Source organism: Euprymna scolopes, chromosome 14, assembly GCF_053919585.1.
Source record: "Euprymna scolopes isolate OS-2025 chromosome 14, ASM5391958v1, whole genome shotgun sequence".
NCBI lineage: Eukaryota > Metazoa > Mollusca > Cephalopoda > Sepiida > Sepiolidae > Euprymna > Euprymna scolopes.
In genome coordinates this window covers 70,000,235-70,021,099 of record NC_136495.1, presented here as the reverse complement: position 1 = coordinate 70,021,099, position 20,865 = coordinate 70,000,235, and the positions used below count along the sequence as shown (strand labels likewise).

At 41.1% G+C, this 20,865-nt stretch overlaps 1 protein-coding gene across 1 annotated transcript in view; it reads left to right on the top strand.

Annotated features, from left to right (window-relative positions):
• The first annotated feature begins 4,628 nt into the window (after positions 1-4,628).
• The window catches only part of LOC145293073 (interferon-induced GTP-binding protein Mx-like), a 162,121-nt gene continuing 145,884 nt past the window's right edge, over positions 4,629-20,865 (top strand). Inside the window, exon 1 of the mRNA XM_080139424.1 lies at positions 4,629-5,270. The gene's annotated coding sequence lies outside the window, so the exon portion shown is untranslated. The remainder of the gene's footprint in view (positions 5,271-20,865) is intronic.

Below are 20,865 nucleotides of genomic sequence, written 5' to 3'. Positions count from 1 at the left end.
AATTAGCTGCAAAGTTCTTGGCAAATAGTTTGGCCTTGTCTGATGCTGACGAGATGACCTCAGGTCCATTGATGATGGTTGGGATAGAACGCATGCTTCTGTTCAGGATCCTGTTTGCTAGTTGCTGAAACTGGTGGGAACCAAGCCACTGCTCAGCTACTTTGGATTTAACAGACTGAGCATATAGCTCTCTTGCATTTTTTATTACTCTTTACTGTCACTATTCATATTTGGCCAGTACAAGCATTCTCTTGCTCTTCTGCAGTATCCTTCGACCCCTAGGTATGTGGAATGCAATTTTTCTTTTAACACTGCTCGCTGTGTTGTTGGTACTACTATTCGGTTTCCTCTGAATATTAATCCATCTTGTACCGTCATTTCATTCGGCATGCTGAAATATGGTCAAGATGTGCTTTGTCTTCTGGCCATCCTTCCACAATTACTTGCTGTAACATCTGCATACATCTGTCTTCTTTTGTGGCTGAGCACAATTCGAGCAACCTTCCCTCTGTCACTGGAATATATTCTGTTTCCTGGACATCATCATCATCATCAATACATTCATTGCTCACTCCATGAATGTATACCCTTAATAATGTGTTTGCTAGGAACATCTTCTTACCAGGATGGTATAGAACAATCACATTGTAAACTTGCAACCGCATTAACATATTTTGCAGTCGCTTTAGGCATTTCCCCAATTCCTTTTTCATTCTTGCTTCTAACGGTTTATGATCAGTCAGTACTGTAACCTGTTGACCAAATGTGTATTGGTGAAACCGTTCACAGGCATGAACCACTGCCAATAGTTCTTTCTTGATCTGGGCATATCGGGTTTCTGTGTCTGTAAGTGCTCGGCTAATATATGCTAAGGGTTGACCTTCTTGTAGGAATGCAGCCCCCATTCCTTTTCTCACTTGCATCACATTGAACGACCAATGGTTTGTTGGGGTCATAGTATCTCAATACTGGTGCTTCACTCACCAACCTTTTGATTTTCTCAAAAGCTTCTTCGTGGTTCTGAGACCACGTCCATGGCACATCCGCCTTTGTTAAGTTGCGAATTGGAGCCATCACATCAGAGATGTGGGGTAGAAACTTTGCCAAATAATTCACGAATCCTCCCAATCGTTGCACTCCCTGAATGTCTGTTGGTCGTGGCATATCTTTTATGGCTTTTATTTTCTCAGGATCTGGAAGTAAACGCTCACTGGTTATCCTGTGACCCAGGAATGATACAGATGTTTGCCGTAAATTCATTTTCTCAGCATTCAATCGCATCCCACGATCACAACATCTTTCCAACAGCCTTCTGAGTTTTCTATCATGGTCTTCTGTTGCTTCTTCCATCGTTTTACCAATCCTGATCACCAGAAGATCGTCTGCTTTGTTGATGATTCCTTTCAAATCGGCCACATTATTATATAGTTCTCTTTGAAATATTTCCGGGGCTGGAGCAATTCCAAATGGTAAAACCTTCCATCGAAACTGACCATATAAAGTGGCAAACGTGGTCAAGCGACTGCTGCTTCATCTAACTTCAGGTGCCAAAATCCATCCCTTAGATCAAGAGTTGAGAAAACTTTGCTATCAGCAAGTTCTGGAAGGAGATCGTCCAGTACCGGTAACTGGAAATGCTCTCGTTTAAGAGCCTTATTTAATAGTCTGGTACCAATACATATCCGTAACTTTCCATTTTTTTTGATTACCAGTGATAAGGCACTTACCCATGGTGTTGGCTTGTTCACTGGTTCAGTTACCTTCTTTTTGACCAGTCTTTCTAATTCGGCTTTCACTTTTACCTTGATAGCCACTGGTATTCTTCGAGCCGCTGCAACATGTGGTGTTACGTTGGAGTTCACCTCCGGATGAACCTCTCCAGGTAGCATACCCAATTCTTCCTGGAATACATCCTGAAATTTGGATATGATGCTCTTCGGGTGGTGGCTGCCATCTTTTTGAGATATGTTTGCAACCCTTTTAAATTTGTCATTGTTGAAAGTAGTGGATGGAAGTCTTCCTTTACAATGACAAACTTCGCTGCATACTTAAGTTCGGTTTTTGAGTTTATCATTTTTATCCGACGTTCTCCTAATTTCATTTGTGACTGGTTCCACATGACAAGGGTTTTATTGGACTGCTCAAGTGTTTTTCCCACCACATGTTTCTCGTTCAGGATGTTCACTGAGGCTCCACTATCTAACTGAAAAACAACCGGCTTTCCTTTCACCATCATTTGTGCCTTTATCACTTCAGATCTGATGGAATGGATTCCTTCTTTCGCGGTCACACTGTCCACGTGTCCATAGTCTGAACCATCACTACTTCTATCGCTATCATCTTGTTTTCCAACAAACCGAATATTCTTTTTTCTTGATTTGCATCTTTTTGCAAAGTGGTGTTTTCCATTGCATTTGAAACACGTCTTCCCAAAAGCTGGACAAAACTCTTTTCTGGGTTCATTTCGCAGTGCACATGCCCTACACCCTCTGTTACTTTCTGTGGTTGGTGGCCTTCCCTTAGGTTTCAAGTCCACTCTGTTAACTGCCTCGGGTCTCAGAATTCTAGACTGTAGCGTTGCATTTTCCGATAGTTTGCATATGTCTATGCATCTCTGTAAGTCCAACTGTCTCATTTTAAGCAGTTCCACTGGGGTGTGGGGTTTGTATACTCCAAGAATTATCTGGTCTCGTAGTATGGAAAAGATGCAATTCTCACAGAAATTGCATGTCTTTATCAACGTACGGATTGCTGTGATAAATGCTTTCACTGTTTCACCTTCTCCATGTTTTCTTGTGTGGAAGATATATCGTTCGTATGTCTCATTAATTTCTCCAATGGCATACTTATCGAACACTTGGAGAATTTCATTCAGTGTTCTCTCTTCTTCCGGAGTCCGAAATTGAAACCCATAATACACTTTTAACGCTTCATCTACAAGTATATGCAGCCTTTTGGTCAAGATCAAAGTGTAGTATCTGTTCTTCAGATGCTACTAGCTATGACTAGCTATGACTAGCAAAGACCAGATGTGGGGGCGGCCCCACATGCCTGACCATTAACCAGCTCCCATTTCCCACCTCTCGGGAGCTGGTCCCCTTTTTCCCTTCCCCCTCCCTTCACTCCTCACATTAAAAATCGGCCTTGTGCCTTATTTGCTCGGTGGGGGGGGGGGCAAATAAATACCATCAGTTCTTCACTCTTCAGATGCTGCACTTCATTTTCTTGTTCTCTTTCGGTGGAGGAGAAATCCTTCACGACTGAGACAATTTTAATTTTTGTACCTTTTCTCCACGTTAAAAAACGACCCTGGTGTCTAACTCTGTCCCGTGGGGAGGCATAGTAAATAGGTACAAGTATATGTAGCAACATCGCCGTTTGGCATGGTACTGGCTGTCTCGCTAGATACGTGATGATAGCATAGATATTCCATCTTAATTTAAACAGCTTCCAGTTCGCTGACAGATCATTTTCCATACACAGGGGTTGTGGGGGTCGTATCCCCGCCACTGTTCTATTTATCGCTTCCATGTTAAGTTCGAACACTTTTTTTTTTTCCAGTACAGTCTTGTGTTTTACGGCCGATTAAATTGGTTTAAACTTCTTTTTCATATTTAAACGCAAATAGATCACAATGACCAAATAAAGCAAGGCAAACTTTTTTTTTTTCTTTTTTTGTGTCTGTAAAACAATACATCAAACATTACTTATCTTCGTTTATTTTTCTTACAATACATTTTCCATTTTGTCTTCTTCCTTGGAACTCTGTTCATCCGACCGCTGCCAACATGTTTCATTATCTTCACATGCGGATTCCCATTAATGAAAAAAACACAACGTGTACACTTGGTTTACTTCTTTTATTCCCACGCCATTATTCACAATACAGGTCTGTCGCTGCCAAGGGACGTTACTCTAGTGGTGTAACCTGAGATTAGTTCCTCATGCAACACATCGAGCGTCCTAAATTATGATATGAAAAAATGAACGAATCTCTTAGTAAAAGAGAGTTGTCTCCCTCTGCACAGTAGACTATTGTAAAACAGCGCCAATATTATAATATTTTTGGACGTCTTATTAAACAGTCCTATCCTGTTTAAACCTTGTTTGTTGATTTTCATAGAAATTAATGTTTTTATTCAACTTTTTGCTTGAATTTGTTACAATCGTGATCAAACTTACTTTTTTGATTAACTTTTATAGAGATAAAAGTTTGTATTCAATGATTAAAATTATTTTTTTTAAATATTAGATATAAAGCATTTTTGAACACAAATAGGTCACAAATGGGAAGGAAAAACAAATTGTATAATTTACCAAAATTGTTTTTACATAATTTCTGAACGATATTTCCTTTTAAATTAAAAAGGAAAACAATAAATTATATTTTATTTGCCCTTCCTAAAATTAAAAAAAAAAAAAAAAAAAAAAAACCATCTTAGCGACGCTAATTTAGGACATTATCTCAATTTCCTAAACGTCCGCCCAAAAAATAATTGCTACTTGTACAGTTTAGTCAAGACATTAAAAAAATGAAAATATCGAAAAAAGTTTAAATTGTATGTATCCGTTATGGAACGAAGTTCTCGCAAAAAAAACATGTCACTTAATTTCATCAGTTTTTTTTTTTTTTTTTTTTTTTTTTTTTTTACAGCGGAAAAACACGTTTTTTTATGAGAGCGCGTTAAATGCAACCATCTGGAATTAAAAAAAAAATTTGTTTGAATTTTAGAAATACCAAAGAGAGATAACTCCAGTTAAAGCGCTGATACCCCTCCCCATCTTTAATACTAGCTTTTCTTCCTAAAAATCGAACATTTTGCTCGGTATCATAACAAATTGTTTTTTCGCTGTAAAAAAAAAAAAAAAAAAAAAAAAACTACTTGATGAAATTAAGTGAAATTTTTTTTCGGAGAACTTCGTTCCATAACGGGTACATACAAACCCTAAATAGATGTGTCGTTTTATTTCAAAACTGAAACCATCTTTTTTCTATGCTGTTGTCGAAAATTCTTGGAAAAAGAAAGTACATTTCCCGGAAAACCATGAGTGCATTGTGTCGTCTACAATTCTTAGAAATAAAAAGTAGACTATGCCTATTATGGAGCAGAGGAGAAAGTCTAATTGACAATTACACTTGTATGCTAATAATAGATTTATATGAGACATAAACAACCTTTTTTAAACAATATTAGATTCGCCTGCATTTAAACTTGTGTAACAACTTAGTGGTTTCATTTTCCATCATTTTCCTTGTGTTTGAAAGAGAGGTAAGTAAAAATTTATCTATTCTATACGCCTTTACATTCGTTTTTCTTTTGTGTGTATTGATATTCATATTAAAACCCCTCTTTTCTATTTATTGTATTTATTTGCTTCCCCACGAAAGCAAATTAGGCACAAGGCCGTTTTTAATGTGGGTGAAAAGAAAAACAGCTCCCTTAAAAGTTCGGTAAAAAGGGGCATCCTGGTTGTGACAAAAAATAACAATTATCCCAGTCTAGATGGCTTCCCCTCCATTGACTGGTACAAATTATCTTAAGTGCAGCATCTGCAGAACAGATGCTACACTTTGATCCCGGCCCGAAGGCCAAGAACAACAGAAATAAGGCAAGGTATTTATTTGCTCCCCCACCGAGCAAATTAGGCACAAGGCCGATTTTTAATGTGAGGAGTGAAGGGGAAATGGGGAGCAACTCCCCGGGGAGTAGGATAGCTGGATAGTGACAATTGGTATGAAGGGGAAGGGTTGCCCCTACATTGATCAAGGTCTTATATGTGGGGCTGCCCCCACATATGGTCTTTGCTTGCAGTATCTGCCGGAATAGATACTACACTTTGATCCCGGGCCGAAGGCCAAGAACAACAGAAATAAGGCAAGACTCTTTTCTATTTATTTAAATATTTATTCAAAAAGAAATTTCCAATTTTACAGAATCTATATATATAAAAATGTAACTCTTGGTTCGTTCGCAATTAATAGTCTAGGCACCGCCAAAAATGGCCGCAAAATCAAGTTGTTGTTGTTTTTTAAAACGAAATTACATTTATTAAAATCCATTATTTCTGAGTAACTTTTTTTTTTCCAGAAAGATAAAACCTTGAATTTTATCATATAGAAAACAGAATAATGTAAAACTTTTTCTACTATTTTTAATTAAATTTTAAATGTTAAATTTTCCCAAAAAGTTAACAATTGACATTTTTTGTCTTGCACAAAAAACGTACATAAATATTTAAAAAAAAAAAAGGGTACTAGTGCATGAGCTGGCCTGGGCGTGGCTTATCACTCGCTCGGATTTCTCCGTAAAATGACGTCACATGCTGCCATCTGACGGAGAAAATGGACGAGGGGTGGGGGTGGGGGGCTTACAGAGAGAGAAAACGCAAAAAAATAAATGGCCGACAGGGGGGGGGGGCTAGCAGCGCCAAATACAAGTTTCCAGAATATTTCAACACGAAACTGCTTGAAAAATTAATTCTAGCATTTACTTTAATTACTATAAAATTTATATAGTCGTAAAATTATTTAAAAAAAAAAAAAAAAAGAAAACAGAAGCCAAACCATTTCCAAAAAGGTCAAATTCACGAAATTAGCCATTAAAAGAATAATAAATGGTAACAATAACATTATCAATAAAAGTTACTTTCCAACTTATCTGCATCATTCGTTGGTATTTTTAAGTAGTTTTAAGTGCTTTTTATTTCATATCGAATGTTAGAGCGGAAATGCCAAGTTCTAAAATGCCGTAAAACATACCCTGTTTTTTTTGTTGTTTTTTTTAAATAATTACTACTTTTTTAAATAGAAAAATGAATGATGCAGGTAAGTTGCAAAGTAATTTTTATTGTCAAATAATAACAGAAAAACTTACCGTAATTATTTTTCACATGCATGGGAGTCAAATAGAAGAAAACTTGTCGTAATGTTTCCAAGGAAAAAAGCTAAACAAAAAAAAATGGACGACTGGGGGGGGGGGCTAGCAGCAGCAGCGCCAAATACAAGTTTCCAGTGCTTGAAAAATTAATTAACGAATAACACCGACCACTCTAATTTGTTTTTTTTTTTATAGGTAATTGAGGTCGCTGACAACGAATCTGATAGTCAAACTTGGGGCAAATTTACCGTTTGCATGGTATTTACCCCTGAACCCATGAACTACTTTTGACCATTTTGCAGCTTCCGTTTATGCGCGCGCCCCAACATCACATCCCCCCCCCCCTGTATGCGCGTAGCATAAACGGAAGCTGCAAAATGGTCAAAAGTAGTTCATGGGTTCAGGGGTAAATACCATGCAAACGGTAAATTTGCCCCAAGTTTGACTATCAGATTCGTTGTCAGCGACCTCAATTACCTATAAAAAAAAAAACAAATCAGAGTGGTCGGTGTTATTCGTTAATTAATTTTTCAAGCACTGGAAACTTGTATTTAGCGCTGCTGCTGCTAGCCCCCCCCCCCAGTCGTCCATTTTTTTTTGTTTAGCTTTTTTCCTTGGAAACATTACGACAAGTTTTCTTCTATTTGACTCCCATGCATGTGAAAAATAATTACGGTAAGTTTTTCTGTTATTATTTGACAATAAAAATTACTTTGCAACTTACCTGCATCATTCATTTTTCTATTTAAAAAAGTAGTAATTATTTAAAAAAAACAACAAAAAAAACAGGGTATGTTTTACGGCATTTTAGAACTTGGCATTTCCGCTCTAACATTCGATATGAAATAAAAAGCACTTAAAACTACTTAAAAATACCAACGAATGATGCAGATAAGTTGGAAAGTAACTTTTATTGATAATGTTACCATTTATTATTCTTTTAATGGCTAATTTCGTGAATTTGACCTTTTTGGAAATGGTTTGGCCTTCTTTTTTTTTAATTTGGCTTCAAATTTGGCTTCTGTTTTCTTTTTTTTTAAATAATTTTACCACTATATTAATTTTATAGTAATTAAAGTAAATGCTAGAATTAATTTTTCCAGCAGTTTCATGTTGAAATGTTCTGGAAACTTGTATTTGGCGCTGCTAGCCTCCCCCCCCTGTCGGCCATTTATTTTTTTGCGTTTTCTCTCTCTGTACGCCCCCCCACCCCCACCCCTCGTCCATTTTCTCCGTCAGATGGCAGCATGTGACGTCATTTTACGGAGAAATTCGAGCGAGTGATAAGCCACGCCCAGGCCAGCTCATGCACTAGTACCAAAAAAAGGTTTTTGAAATAATTAATTTATTTATTTATTGTCTAACTAAGATTTAGGATGATTTTCTAAGAGAATATGCAAAAATATTATAATATAAGTACCTGGATTTCAAATAATTCCACTTATTCATATAGGAAACTAGTTATTTCGCGTCGATCTAGAATCTAGATCTACACTGTTTACGTTTGCGTTTGATAAGAAGCAAACTATGGAAATCCAAACAGGCCAAAAATAACTTATTTTTCAGTGACGAAAATTTCAATGTATTATTAAGCTGAGGCTGGCCAGTACCAGATGGGTGACCATTTGTATGAGTTTGGTTTTTAATGTGTATGTGTGTGGGGCCCAGGCTCCCCAAAATGGGGGGGGGGCAATTTAAAGCAGAATAAAAAAAAATTATTTCAGCGCGTTGGTCCACCGTAGTCGAAAGGCGGCAAACGTTTTCAAACTAAAAAAAATTAATTATTTACTTTCTAATAGACACTTGAAAATGGGGGGGGGCGTGAATTAAAAAAAACGTTTGCCTAAAATATTATATTCGGTCTATTGGAAAGAGCATAAAATTTCACATTGACCCTGAACATATTGTAAAAATAGAATCAATAGAAAGATTTTGATAGATTTTTAAAGTTTAAAAATTGAAAAATATTGAGTTCGTAAAATTCATTACTGTTTTTTAAAAAATAAAAAAAAACATTTCTATTGCTTTTAAAACAACTTTAATAGTTTATTTTGGAAGTATAATCCATAAAGAAAATAAACAACCCACTTTTAAAAGAGAAATTACAAGTTTTTTTATATTTTATTCGCAGTTTCGTGATAGGGGTGTAAAAAATTCCTACAAAAGTTCTGATACATCTACTAGATTGGAGTGTTTATTCGTTGTAAACGTACCCGACAACCTATAAATGTCGACATTTCCAATGTGAATGGTAAGCTGGACTTATGTAAAAAATAACAAAAAGATATACCAAACTGACTTTTTCGTTTAAAAATGGAATTATTTCCCTTTTGTTAACTTTTTTTTTCTTTTTTTAAAAAATATTTTGTGTTTATATACATAAAGTACAATTGTTGAATGTTACTGTTTTGATTATATTCGTTTGGGGGGGGGGCACAATTAAAAAATTAAGAAAGATTAAAACGAAGCGAAATTTAAGTTTCCGTTCCATTTTTACAACAACCGTAAAACAGTGCATACTCAGCAAGTTTTATCGTAATTTATAAGCATAATGTTGAAACACTAAATCAACATTTTATTTATTTTTTTGCATGATTAATGATGGAAGTATTTTTCTGTTTATTTTCTGAACATCTGGTAAAAAAAAAAATAATTTGTACATTCTCTTGAAAAATAGAATCAAAATTTTCTCTACTTTCACATAACTATTTACAGTGTTCATGTGAAGCATTCATCTGTTCTTTTTATAATAAAAATTCCGTTAAAAAAAAAAGTGCAAGTTTTTCTGAAAAAAACTTTCACCTAACACTTTATTGTTAAAAATTAATCTTTTTTTGGGGAAAAAAATAACAATTTTATTGATTAAAAAAATTGCAAAAAATAATAAAAGTAAATAAATGAACAAAATGAAATTTTTCTTGAGGAATGTGTTCCATTTTAACAAACTGAGCCACAGCAACCTGTGGCCGGGTACAGCTAGTTTTTACAATAAAAATAATAGAAAATGTGAACACAAATATTTTTAAATGTGGCATGAGGCCAAAAAGGGTGTGGAGGGTAAAATGGGGGTCGGGCGTCGTCCACTTGGTCTATTCCCTATAACTAGTTGCAGTCACCACAATACCGCATTCACTCTAGGGATTGGATGTACTTAAAAGCCCCAGATGACATAAACAATATTTACAAGCTTTTTTTTTATAATGACTTCTTCTTTTTTTTTTTTTTTTGTTAAATGATTTTCTTTACAATGAAACAAGAAGGAATGAAGCGTGATGCGTATGATATATTAAAGATGAAATGGTGAGCGTATGATATGTGCGGGTGATGGGCGGGGATAATGAGAGCCTTAAAACATCCCCAAAATAAAGAAAAATAACAGTAATGAAAATAAATGAACCAAATAAAACGTTAAACGAGGACACACCCTTACCTATTTAATTTGAAATGCTCCTGTTTTCCAGTATCAGCCGAAAACAAAGAGAAACTTTCTAAGAGGGAATGGGCACAACTACGCACAAAATAAAGGTGGCGGCATGGGGATGTTTGGTGATATACCATTGGGACGGGCTTGGACTAAAATAAATTGATCAGGACTAGGCTTCTTTGGAGGTATTCTAACACCTAAAATAAAGATTGGGGACATGGAGCTCATTTATACCAACTAGCTAAGGGACTGATCCACTGCGGGGATTGTCTTATCTGAACTGGAAATTGCTTTTACGGTCGGCATATGCCATGCCTAGTCAGGGAACATGTACTCAAGCCTGTTTCGCATGAACACACATAAACTAGCGGTGTGAATCCACCTCCTACTAAACTGTGAGCGAGATAACATCCTTCTATCGCATCTGATTTTGATTTTAAGTTGTTGTTTAAAATACAAAATCAGATCCCGATGAGAAGGCGGCTCCCCCCCCCACTACCACGCCCTATCTCTATGCATGAAACACACACTACTAGTCTAGCTACAGCCAAGGTCGTTAGGAACACCATTCGTTCCTCCCTAGGCCACAAGGGATCTGCTTTATAGACTACGGATGCTAAATCAAGGATCGTCACCTAATCGGGGACGATGCGAGCCGTGACCTCGCCGACATACCCCCAGAATTCACAGAGCTTGGAACAAGTAAAAAATGAATGCTCTACAGTTTCTAAAATATCTTCCTTCATCGTCGACAAAAAGGACTAAATACCCTACCAATTCTGAACAGTATGTCATTGAGGGGTACAGCATTTCTAACCAATCACCAGGTCAGGGAAAATTCGGAATTGTTAAGATATCCCCGGCCTGGCGCCCAATTCCATAGAGAGCGGACCTCCGCCTCTGACAGCTGCAGCCACTCCCCAAGCGGGTCTGAAGCGGTTCCCACCACTAAACCCCGATACAATTCCCTTCTAGGCCGTGCAAGGTCAAGAGACCATGGAATTGCTCTAAGTGCATTTCGGCATTTGTTGAGGAATTCTTTGGCGTTCAATTAAGTGATTGGGGATAAGGTTGGGAAAGGCTACACCTATTATGTTGTTAGTGGTATTAAGACGACGTATGTATTATTCTTTGGTGTTGACTGTTCGTATTAGGAAGAGTCTTAGTGTGTTCATGTGTGTGATCATGTTGTTGGATGTTCGATATTATATATATTTATTGTGAGTGTTCATATTGTCTTAGGATGTTCATGTTTGTGAAGATAGCATATTAGAGACATAAACAGGGGATATATAAAGAGAGAGACAGTTCTGTATATATATAATAGACAGTGTACATGTTACTACAAGAGAGCCTAGCCTGTAATTCAATGAGAGGAGATTTATGAATATCTTGATAGATAGACCTAGAGATAGTGTGTTTGACATTTATGTTGACAGTTGTACATTTTCATAAACAAAAAGTTCATATTAATACAATTTCACTTTACCTTTGTTTTGGTGATGATGATTTTCACAAAGTTCTTATAATATAAATTGACAATACCTTTTCTGTTGAATAACAACATGAAGCCGCAGATACAGAACCACATGATGATACGTTTATTTCTTCTTCGACCGGTCAGACATGATTTTGTATTTCAGAGATTCAAAGTTGTTAGATGGTTATCTCTAAACCTCCCGCTCCCAGAGGGTACCTTGACTCTAATGGAGAATCAGTCTGATCTCCTCTGCTTCTCTGATCTGACTCCTCTCGCTTCTTCTGACTGATACTGATTCTGACTTATCTAACTAACTTCATAACTCATGATGTCACTGCATGACCCACATGCCTTTCAGACACATGGCATGACATGCCTCCATGTTTAAGCAGGCATTGTTATTCACATGTTTCTTACAAAGCCGACCCTCTAACCTAATTTTCGTAACCCACTTTACAAATAACATTTTCCGTTGTCCGTTTTTAAATTCCTTATTTTAATTTTTATAACAGAAACAAAATTCATGATTACATTCCTATTTCAATAAACAGATATCTAACTATTTTGTGTGAGCTAAATAATGGCAATTCCACATTCCTTATTTTCAATAACATTCTGTATTTATTTTAACTTATGATTGGAATTCTCAATTGCTAGTCTAGCTTTGCAAGTTCGAATCCTTGACTATCCTATTTCATATTTACATTTAACTAATTCCTTATTTTTTTACTTACATGAAAAGGGGACAGCCCTTATCATGTAACACACCAATCGCGGGACCCCAAGCAGATTCTTTGATCAGAGTTCTACCCAAGAACGCCAACCTTTCGGCATTTTTATGACTAGCCAGGTCAGGCATCCCTAGGCCCCCATCTACAAGGCGTTGAGTACAGACCTGTCTATGAACAAGCAGACGTCGCTCATTCCACAACAGTGAAAAGAGCACACACGTTAAGGCCGCTATGTGGACCGCAGGTAGAGGAAGTAGAGCCAGCCGGTAAAGGATCAGCGAAAACATGTAAGTAGCACACGCCTCCGCTCTACCTTTAAGGGACAATCCCCTTCGAAGCCAAATCCTCACAGGCGCTTCGACCTTGGTCTGTACCTCCGACCAATTTTTATCAAGACAGAGACTGGGTCCAAACCAAACACCAAGGATCCAGACCAGGCCATCCATCCAGACAAATGTGCCAGGCAGTGCATTCGATCCCTGCCAAGCGGACAACCTCAGGCCAACAGATTTGCTGAGATTGACTACGGCCCCTGTAAATTTTTCATAACACTTGAGAGCCTTAATCACCGTAATATCAATGATGCTCGAAACAAATACGGTGACATCATCGGCAAAGTGGGAAACCTGGCTCGTGCACTGCCAGGAAGAGCAATCCCGCACAGGGCCGATCTAGCCACTCTGGACCTCACATTCCTAAGGAATGGTTCCAATGCGAGGACACATACAATGGGCGACAGCGAGCACCCCTGTCCCACCGACCGAGAAACTGCGAATGACGCCCCATTGACCTGCACAACTGCCGTCGGCCGAGCATACAAAATGGAGATCCATCTGCAAAAGCCGGACCCAAAGCTGGTGGTCTCAAAAACAGCTATCAGGAAATGATGATCAACCCTATCAAACGCCTTGCATCAACCTAAATTGATCAGCGCGGCTTCGGTGTCGTCTTCTAGGTTTTCTAGAACTGTACGAATCGAATGCAAATTGTTTTGAATCGATCCATCCTTCACAGCGTAGTTCTGATCCGGTTCGATCAAGTCAGTGATAACAACCTGCAAACGATTCGCAAGAACTCAGACCAGGATTTTCAAATCTGTATTCAACAACGTGATGGGCCTAAAATCATCCAACCCCCAACATGTGTGTCCTTCTTCAGAAGTGTGACTACGCGTTTGGTACCCTGACTCGGGATGGATCCCATGTAAAACCAGTAGTTAAACACACCCATCAGAATCGAAACAAAAATGTGAAAATATTACAGAATGGCTCGTAGGGCAGACCATCGAGTCCTGGTGATCTATTATAGACAACCAGCTTCACGCAGCTACAACCTCACACTCTGTAACCCGACCATCACAACTAGCAGCTCGGTCCGCCTCCAGGCATGGCGAGCCAGCCAAATAGTTGCCAAACTCCTGGACATGGAGTCTGGACAGCTACTCGAAACGATCTTCAAAGTGTATTCAAAACCGCTCGCAAATCTCCCGAGCAGACACTAAGGAGTCTCCTTCCGGGCTCTGAATCTTACGAATATAATTATCCGATTTGTGCCCAAGCGAATAGACTCATTCTGATTTGTCCACATTCACAGCTTCGTTGGGCATCTTTTTAATTCTTGCCCTAACTACCTGGCCCTGATATCGCTCGCTAGCCAAATGACTCAGGTTCGCCTTAGCTAGGCCTATCTCTAGGAAATCCCTCCCTGCCGCCGCTCTGGATAATCTATCCTCTAGACGCTTCTCTGCCTTGGCCCTATCAAGGGCAAGGTGTTGGCCATATTTGACAGAGAAGTCTCTAATACTAGATTTGGCGTTTACCCACCACTTATTCCAGGTAACCGCGCCCACTAATCCCTTCTTGACGTGTTCGGTTAGCTTTTCCCGGAAGTCATCTATCTCTAGTAAAGAGGTATTTAATTTCCAGTACCCGGCTAACTTGGGGTTCCTATCTAAATCTAACCTCGTCACAAGTAGTTTGTTGTCAGAGTGGCCTAACCAGTGGAATGTAGGACAAGATATGTATTCTATATTGCCTCTTCTAACTAACAACCGATTCAAGTAAGTACTTGAATCGGAAGGCCTGCTAGAGAGCCACGTCCACATCTCAAACCCTGTATGATCCACCTGATACCTGTCTACCAGATCGCATCCAGCCATAAGGTCCAACAGATTGGTTTAACACCCATCCGTCCCTCTAGTCCTGCCCACCTTATCAACCCTGGGATCAAGGATGCATTCCAATCACCCACTAGGATGAACCATTCCGAACCACCGAGAAACACCTCCAACCGCTGGAAAAAATTGGGTGCATACACTGTGACGACTCGAAACGCTCTATTTGCCACGGCAATATCGGGCACGATCAGTCTACCATCAGTATCCACGTGGACAACGCTAACCATTGCAGAAAGGTTGCGCCTAACTAACAAAATAAAACCCCTACTTTGACTATCACCGTATGCTGAAAAGACATCATAATGCCCCTCCAGCACCCGATGATCGTCAACGGAATCATAGTGAGTCTCCTGTAACATAGCCAGATCTATTTTCATGGACATGAGGTCCCTCAGTCTCCTAGCGGCTTTGCTTCGGCACCTCATGCCCCTAACGTTCAAACTACACAAGCTCAAGGACGTGACCATTGTCCCTAAGCATCAACAACCACCGGCCTAAAGTCTTTGATTAGAAGGGTGCCACAGGATTGGACGAGGTTGCTCGAAACCAACTCGGACGTTACTCGTCCTTCCCGCACAGTACCTCCGACATCCAACGGAAATGTTAACTTTAGGGCCCTATAAAAACAAGAGTGGACGTAAATAGGTACTCTCCATTCGCACCTAGATGCCAGCTGTTTGAGGGTGTCATGCTCTTATTCCACCAACTTTGTATTTGGTATCGCCCCCTTTGCTTCTTCTATCATGTTCCACATGGCCTTTGTGCGTCCAGTTTTTGTTTGATGCAGAAAGGTCATGATCAAAGGGGCATCTGCGAAGTTTTTAGGATTCGTCACCTTCTTCCCTTCTACTGTCTCCAATTCTTTTAGCGGCTTAATTACACCCCTATGACGCTGTGTGATATAAATGTCAGCATGAAGGGGGTCTGCATCACAAATCCGGTCTCCAGGAAGGAAGGGGAGCGTTTTAGTTTTCTCTCTCCTAACTGGAGATGCTGAGGCAGCTCTTCTGCCATTATTGTTTGGAGTCACCGGCTTTTCCTGGGACAATGATCGGGCAATGGCTGGGGGGGGGTGGAGTATCAAATAGGAGTGAGGATTTTGGTTCAGCTGCAGAGGTTTGGGTTAGGGTTTTGGGTGGCTGAACCATAGAGACAGTATTCTCTACATTCATTGGGGACGGGGAACGGGACCCAGTCTCCTTGTTCTTTTTTGCCTTCTTGTTCTCCTTTTTAGATTCTTTCTTGAGGCCTTGGCGCTCTGCCACAGATGCCTGTTCTTTGGATTCGGACTGTTGCGCTTCTTGCTCCCCTTCAGAGTCGGATGAGGAAACGGGATGATTTCACTTTTGGCCGCTGGCAACTTCCTTTGTGGAAACGTTGATGGAAGGACTCGTAGACAACCCTGCGGGAACTGGCCGACCTTCTACATCCAGGGTTCGCTCTCCTGTTGAGGGGGTCTTTGTGGTTTTTCCATTCTCTTTAACCACCTTTGTCCAGCTGTCCGATGTTGTTGCAGTTGATGCTATGCCGCCTCCGGCTGGCTTCTCAGGGGCTGCTGTTGCTTGAGGGATCCGTTTAGGGCAATCCCTCGTCATATGGCCTATCTGTTGGCAGTGCGGTTTTCGCCTCTCGACAATGACACTCATTGTCCAAATGTCGCTTCTGAGCAGGACAGGGATTTTCTGAAAGCCCTCCCGGTCTAAACGAATTCTAACTGTGTAGTCTCTTACCATAAGGCTGCAGGGGCCACGGGCCAGGAGGACAGCTTTGGCGTCCCGATATTGGCTCATTATCGCACCTATTTGCATAGAGTCAAGGAACGAGGGGATGCCTAAAATATAAATATTCATTTGACTCCTGTTCAGATATACCGGCTTGAAGCGCAGATGTTTCCACTTCAAGTCGGACTTGGACAGTTTGAGCGCGGCATCGATGGTCAGCAGCAGGAAGTCCCAAATGGAGTAGCTGCGATGACAAATGTACATCACAGGTATTTGGAGATCCCCCAGCATCTCTGCCATGATGTTCTTAGAAACCCCCGTCAGACTTTTTTTTTCCAATCTGTGGTAACCAAGGATAATATCCTTTTGTATAGTCTTTCCACCACTCCTTGCAGGTGTTTGATAATGTTACTGTCAGTATACTCCTTATATTTGGAGTTAAATAACTGACGGTAATCTTCGGGTGTAAGATGGGAGTGAGGTCCCCACACCTCTGCTGCCGAGGGCGTCGGTGTTGCTGGCATCAGCGATTTCGGCGAAGGCGGTGTTCTCTGCCCTGGCGGGATTGTTGAGCAGGTTGACTCAATTGCCTGCGTGTTAGTTCCTGGCAGTGTAGACCAATCTGCCGGGCTCTCCGCCGGGGACAATGATTTTTGAACTTGTGTGGCACCAACTGCCCCACTCTTTTGGTCTGTGCGAGCAGGCCCCTTCTTCTTCCTGGAACGAGATGCTCTAGCTTCGTCTGGTTCTCTGGTTTCCGGACTTTCTTCTTGGTCGCTTTCGTCACTGCTGCATTGCAGATCCTGGCCCAACGTCATGTTTAGCTGGGAGTCCAGAAACGAGAGCATATTAATGGCCTCTTCCCAGTCGTCTGGCACTGCATTCTTAGACGCCTGATCCGGGTCGGTGGTTCTCAAAGTGGAGAAATCGGTAGAGGTGGATGGTTTCATTCCCGACCCGAGGAGTTCAGTCCTCTTATGGGCAAGAGGGCTGACAGTTAAAGCCCTCTTCCTCTGGCGATCCCACCGAGCCAGATCACCTCTCCCAGCTGGCCTAAACCTACCACTGCCGGGGACAGCAGTGTCATTAATAGTCCAGGAGCTCGCTGCCGAGTCTAGTGCGGGGAGGCAGCACTGACCGTACCTATTGTTTTATCAAATGGGCCTGAACCGGTGGCCGTGTCAGGAACATGGCCACCAGAACCCAGGCTAGGCAAAGGAGTGGAGCCCGGACCACGTGGCGGTGGTGGTGTGGCTTTCTCACGGCCTGATCCCGCCCCCAGATTTTGCCGAAGCCCCCTCTGAGAACTGGACCCCGGGCTAGGCATTTCTGCACTGGAGCCCGGACCAGCTACTCTCCCCCTCTGCGTCTTCTTCCTCGCTCAGACCCGCCGATTTGGCCTGGCTGAGGATTCTATTGGATTTTACTCCAACCACCTGAGACGTAGACCGGCCAGCTGCTTAAGTCGAGCCCGGGAAGAGAGACAAACCTGCAAAAAATAGAAAATGAAAATCAGTTAGTGGCCTCAACAGGAGGCGTAAACAAGAACAATAAAAAGCTTTAAACCAGACCCAAGGGGTCTGGTAGCTTGTTTTTCGATGTCGGGGACAGCCGAAGGTACAAACCGAAAAGACAGGAGTCCGGTCTTTTCGGTTTAATTATTTATGAAGAAGAACAATTACAGACTTTACAAAAAATTTTTTTAAATAAAAATTATATAAAATATACAATGAATTCTTTTTAAATGTGGCATGATGCCAAAAAGGGTGTGGGGGGATGGGGGTCGGGGGTCTTCCACTTGGTCTATTTCCTATAACTAGTTGCAGTCACCACAATACCGCATTTACTCTAGGGATTGGATCTACTTAAAGCCCTAGATGACATAAACAATATTTACATTTCTTTTTTTTTTAATTTTTTTATTATGTTTTTTTACAATGAAACAATGAAGGTGATGCATATAATATATGAAGGATGGAATTGTGATGCGTATGATATATGCGGGTGATGGACAGGGGTAATGATAGCCTTAAAACACCTCAAAATAAAGAAAAATAACAGTAATAAAAAATAAATGAACCAAATAAAACGTTAAGCGATGAGTGTGTTAGCGAGGACCCACCCTTACCTATTTAATTTTGAATGCTTCCTGTTTTCTGGTATAAGGCGAAAACAAGGGAGCACTTCCTAAGACGGAATTGGTTCAACTACGGACAAAAGAAAGGGGGGCATGGGGATATTCGGTGACCTCCGAGAAAAATACCATCGGGACAGGTTTGGACTAAAATAAATTAATCAGGACTGGGCTTCTTTGGAGGTATTCTAACACCTAAAATAAAGATTGGGAACATGGAGCTCATTTATACCAACTAGTTAAGGGACTGATCCACTGCAGGATAGTCTTAATTTGGACTGGAAATTTCTTTTCCGGTCGGTGTGTGCCATACCTAGTCAGGGAACATGTACTCAAGCCTGTTTCGCACGAACGCGCATAAACTAGCAGTGTGAATCCACCTCCTACTAAAATGTGAGTGAGATAACCTCCTATCGCATCTGATTTTGATTTTAAGTTGTTGTTTAAAATACAAAATCAGATCCCGATGAGAAGGCGGCTCACCCCCCCCCCCCTCACGCCCTATCACTATGCGTGAAACACACACTACTAGTCTAGCTACAGCCAAGGTCGTTAGGAACACCATTCGTTCCTCCCTAGGCCACAAGGATCTGTGTTATAGACTACAGATGCTAAATCAAGGATCGTCACCTAATCGGGGACGATGCAAGCCGTGACCTCGCCGACATACCCCCAGAATTCACAGAGCTTGGAGCAAGTAAAAAATGCATGCTCTACAGATTCTAAGCTATCTTCCCCGCACCATGGACAAAAAGGACTAAATGTCCCACCAATTCTGAACAGTATGTCATTGAGGTGTAAAGCTTTTCTAACCAATCAACAGGTCAGGGGAAATTCGGAATTGTTAAGATATCCCCGGACCTCCCTCTCCGACAGCTGCAGCCGCTCCCCAAGCATGTCCGAAGCGGTCCCCACCAATAAACCCGATACAATGCCCTTCTAGGCCATGGAAGGTCAAGGGACCCTGGCATCGCTCTAAGTGCATTTCGGCATTCATTGAATTGTGATTGCCCTCTTGGTCTTCTCTGGCATTCAATTAACTGATTGGGGATAAGGTTGGGAAATGCTTCACAAACCGCGTGACTCAATTCAGAATCTTCAATCAGAGTTCTACCCAGGAACGCCAACCTTTCGGCGTTTTTATGACTTGCCAGGTCAGGCATCTCCAGGCCCCCATCTACAAGACGTTGAGTATAGACCTGTCTACAGACAAGCGGGCGTCGCTTATTCCACAACAGTGAAAAGAGCGCACGCGTTAAGGCCGCCATACAGACCGCAGGTAGAGGAAGTACAGGCAGCCGGTAAAGGATCAGCGAAAACACCTGCCTCTGCTCTACCTTTAAGGGACAATCCCCTTCGAAGCCAAACCCTCAGAGGCGCTTCGACCTTGGTCTGTACCTCTGACCAATTGTTATCTAGACAGAGACTGGGTCCAAACCAAACACCAAGGATCCAGACCGGGCCATCTGTCCAGACAAATGTGCCAGGCAGAGCATTCGATCCCCGCCAAGCGGCCAACCTCAGGCCAATAGATTTGCTGAGATTGACTACGGCCCCTGTAACTTTTTCATTACGCTTGAGAGCTTTAATCACCGTAATAATATCAACAACGCTCAAAAAAAATACAGTGACATCATCGGCAAACGTGGGAAACCTGGCTCGTGCACCGCCAGGAAGAGCAATACCGTGCAGGGCCGGTCCAGCCACCCTGGACCTCACATTCCTAAGGAATGGTTTGAACGCGAGAACATATAACATGGGCGACAGCGGACACCCCTGTCACACCGACGAGAAACCGTAAACAGCGCCGACCACACTCCGTTGACCTGCACAACTGCCGTCGGCCGAGCATACAAAATGGAGATCCATCTGCAGAAGCCAGACCCAAAGCCGACGGTCTCTAAAACAGCCATCAGGAAACGATGCTCCACCCTATCAAACGCCTTGGACTGATCTAAATTGATCAGCGCAGCTTCGGTGTCATCTTCTAAGTTTTCTATGACTGTACGAATCAAATGCAAATTGTTTTGAATTGATCTCCCTTTCACAGCGTAATTCTGATCCGGTTCGATCAAGTCACTGATAACAAACTGCAAACGATTCGCCAGAACTCGGGCCAGGATTTTAAAATCCGTATTCAACAATGTGATGGGCCTAAAATCATCCAACCCCCAACATGTGTGTCCTTTGTCTTCAGAAGTGTGACCACGCCTTTGGTAACCTGACTCGGGATAGATCCCGTGTCAAACCAGTGGTTAAACACACCCGTCAGAATCGGAACAAACATGTGCGACAACCTCAAGTATAGCTTGTAGGGCAGT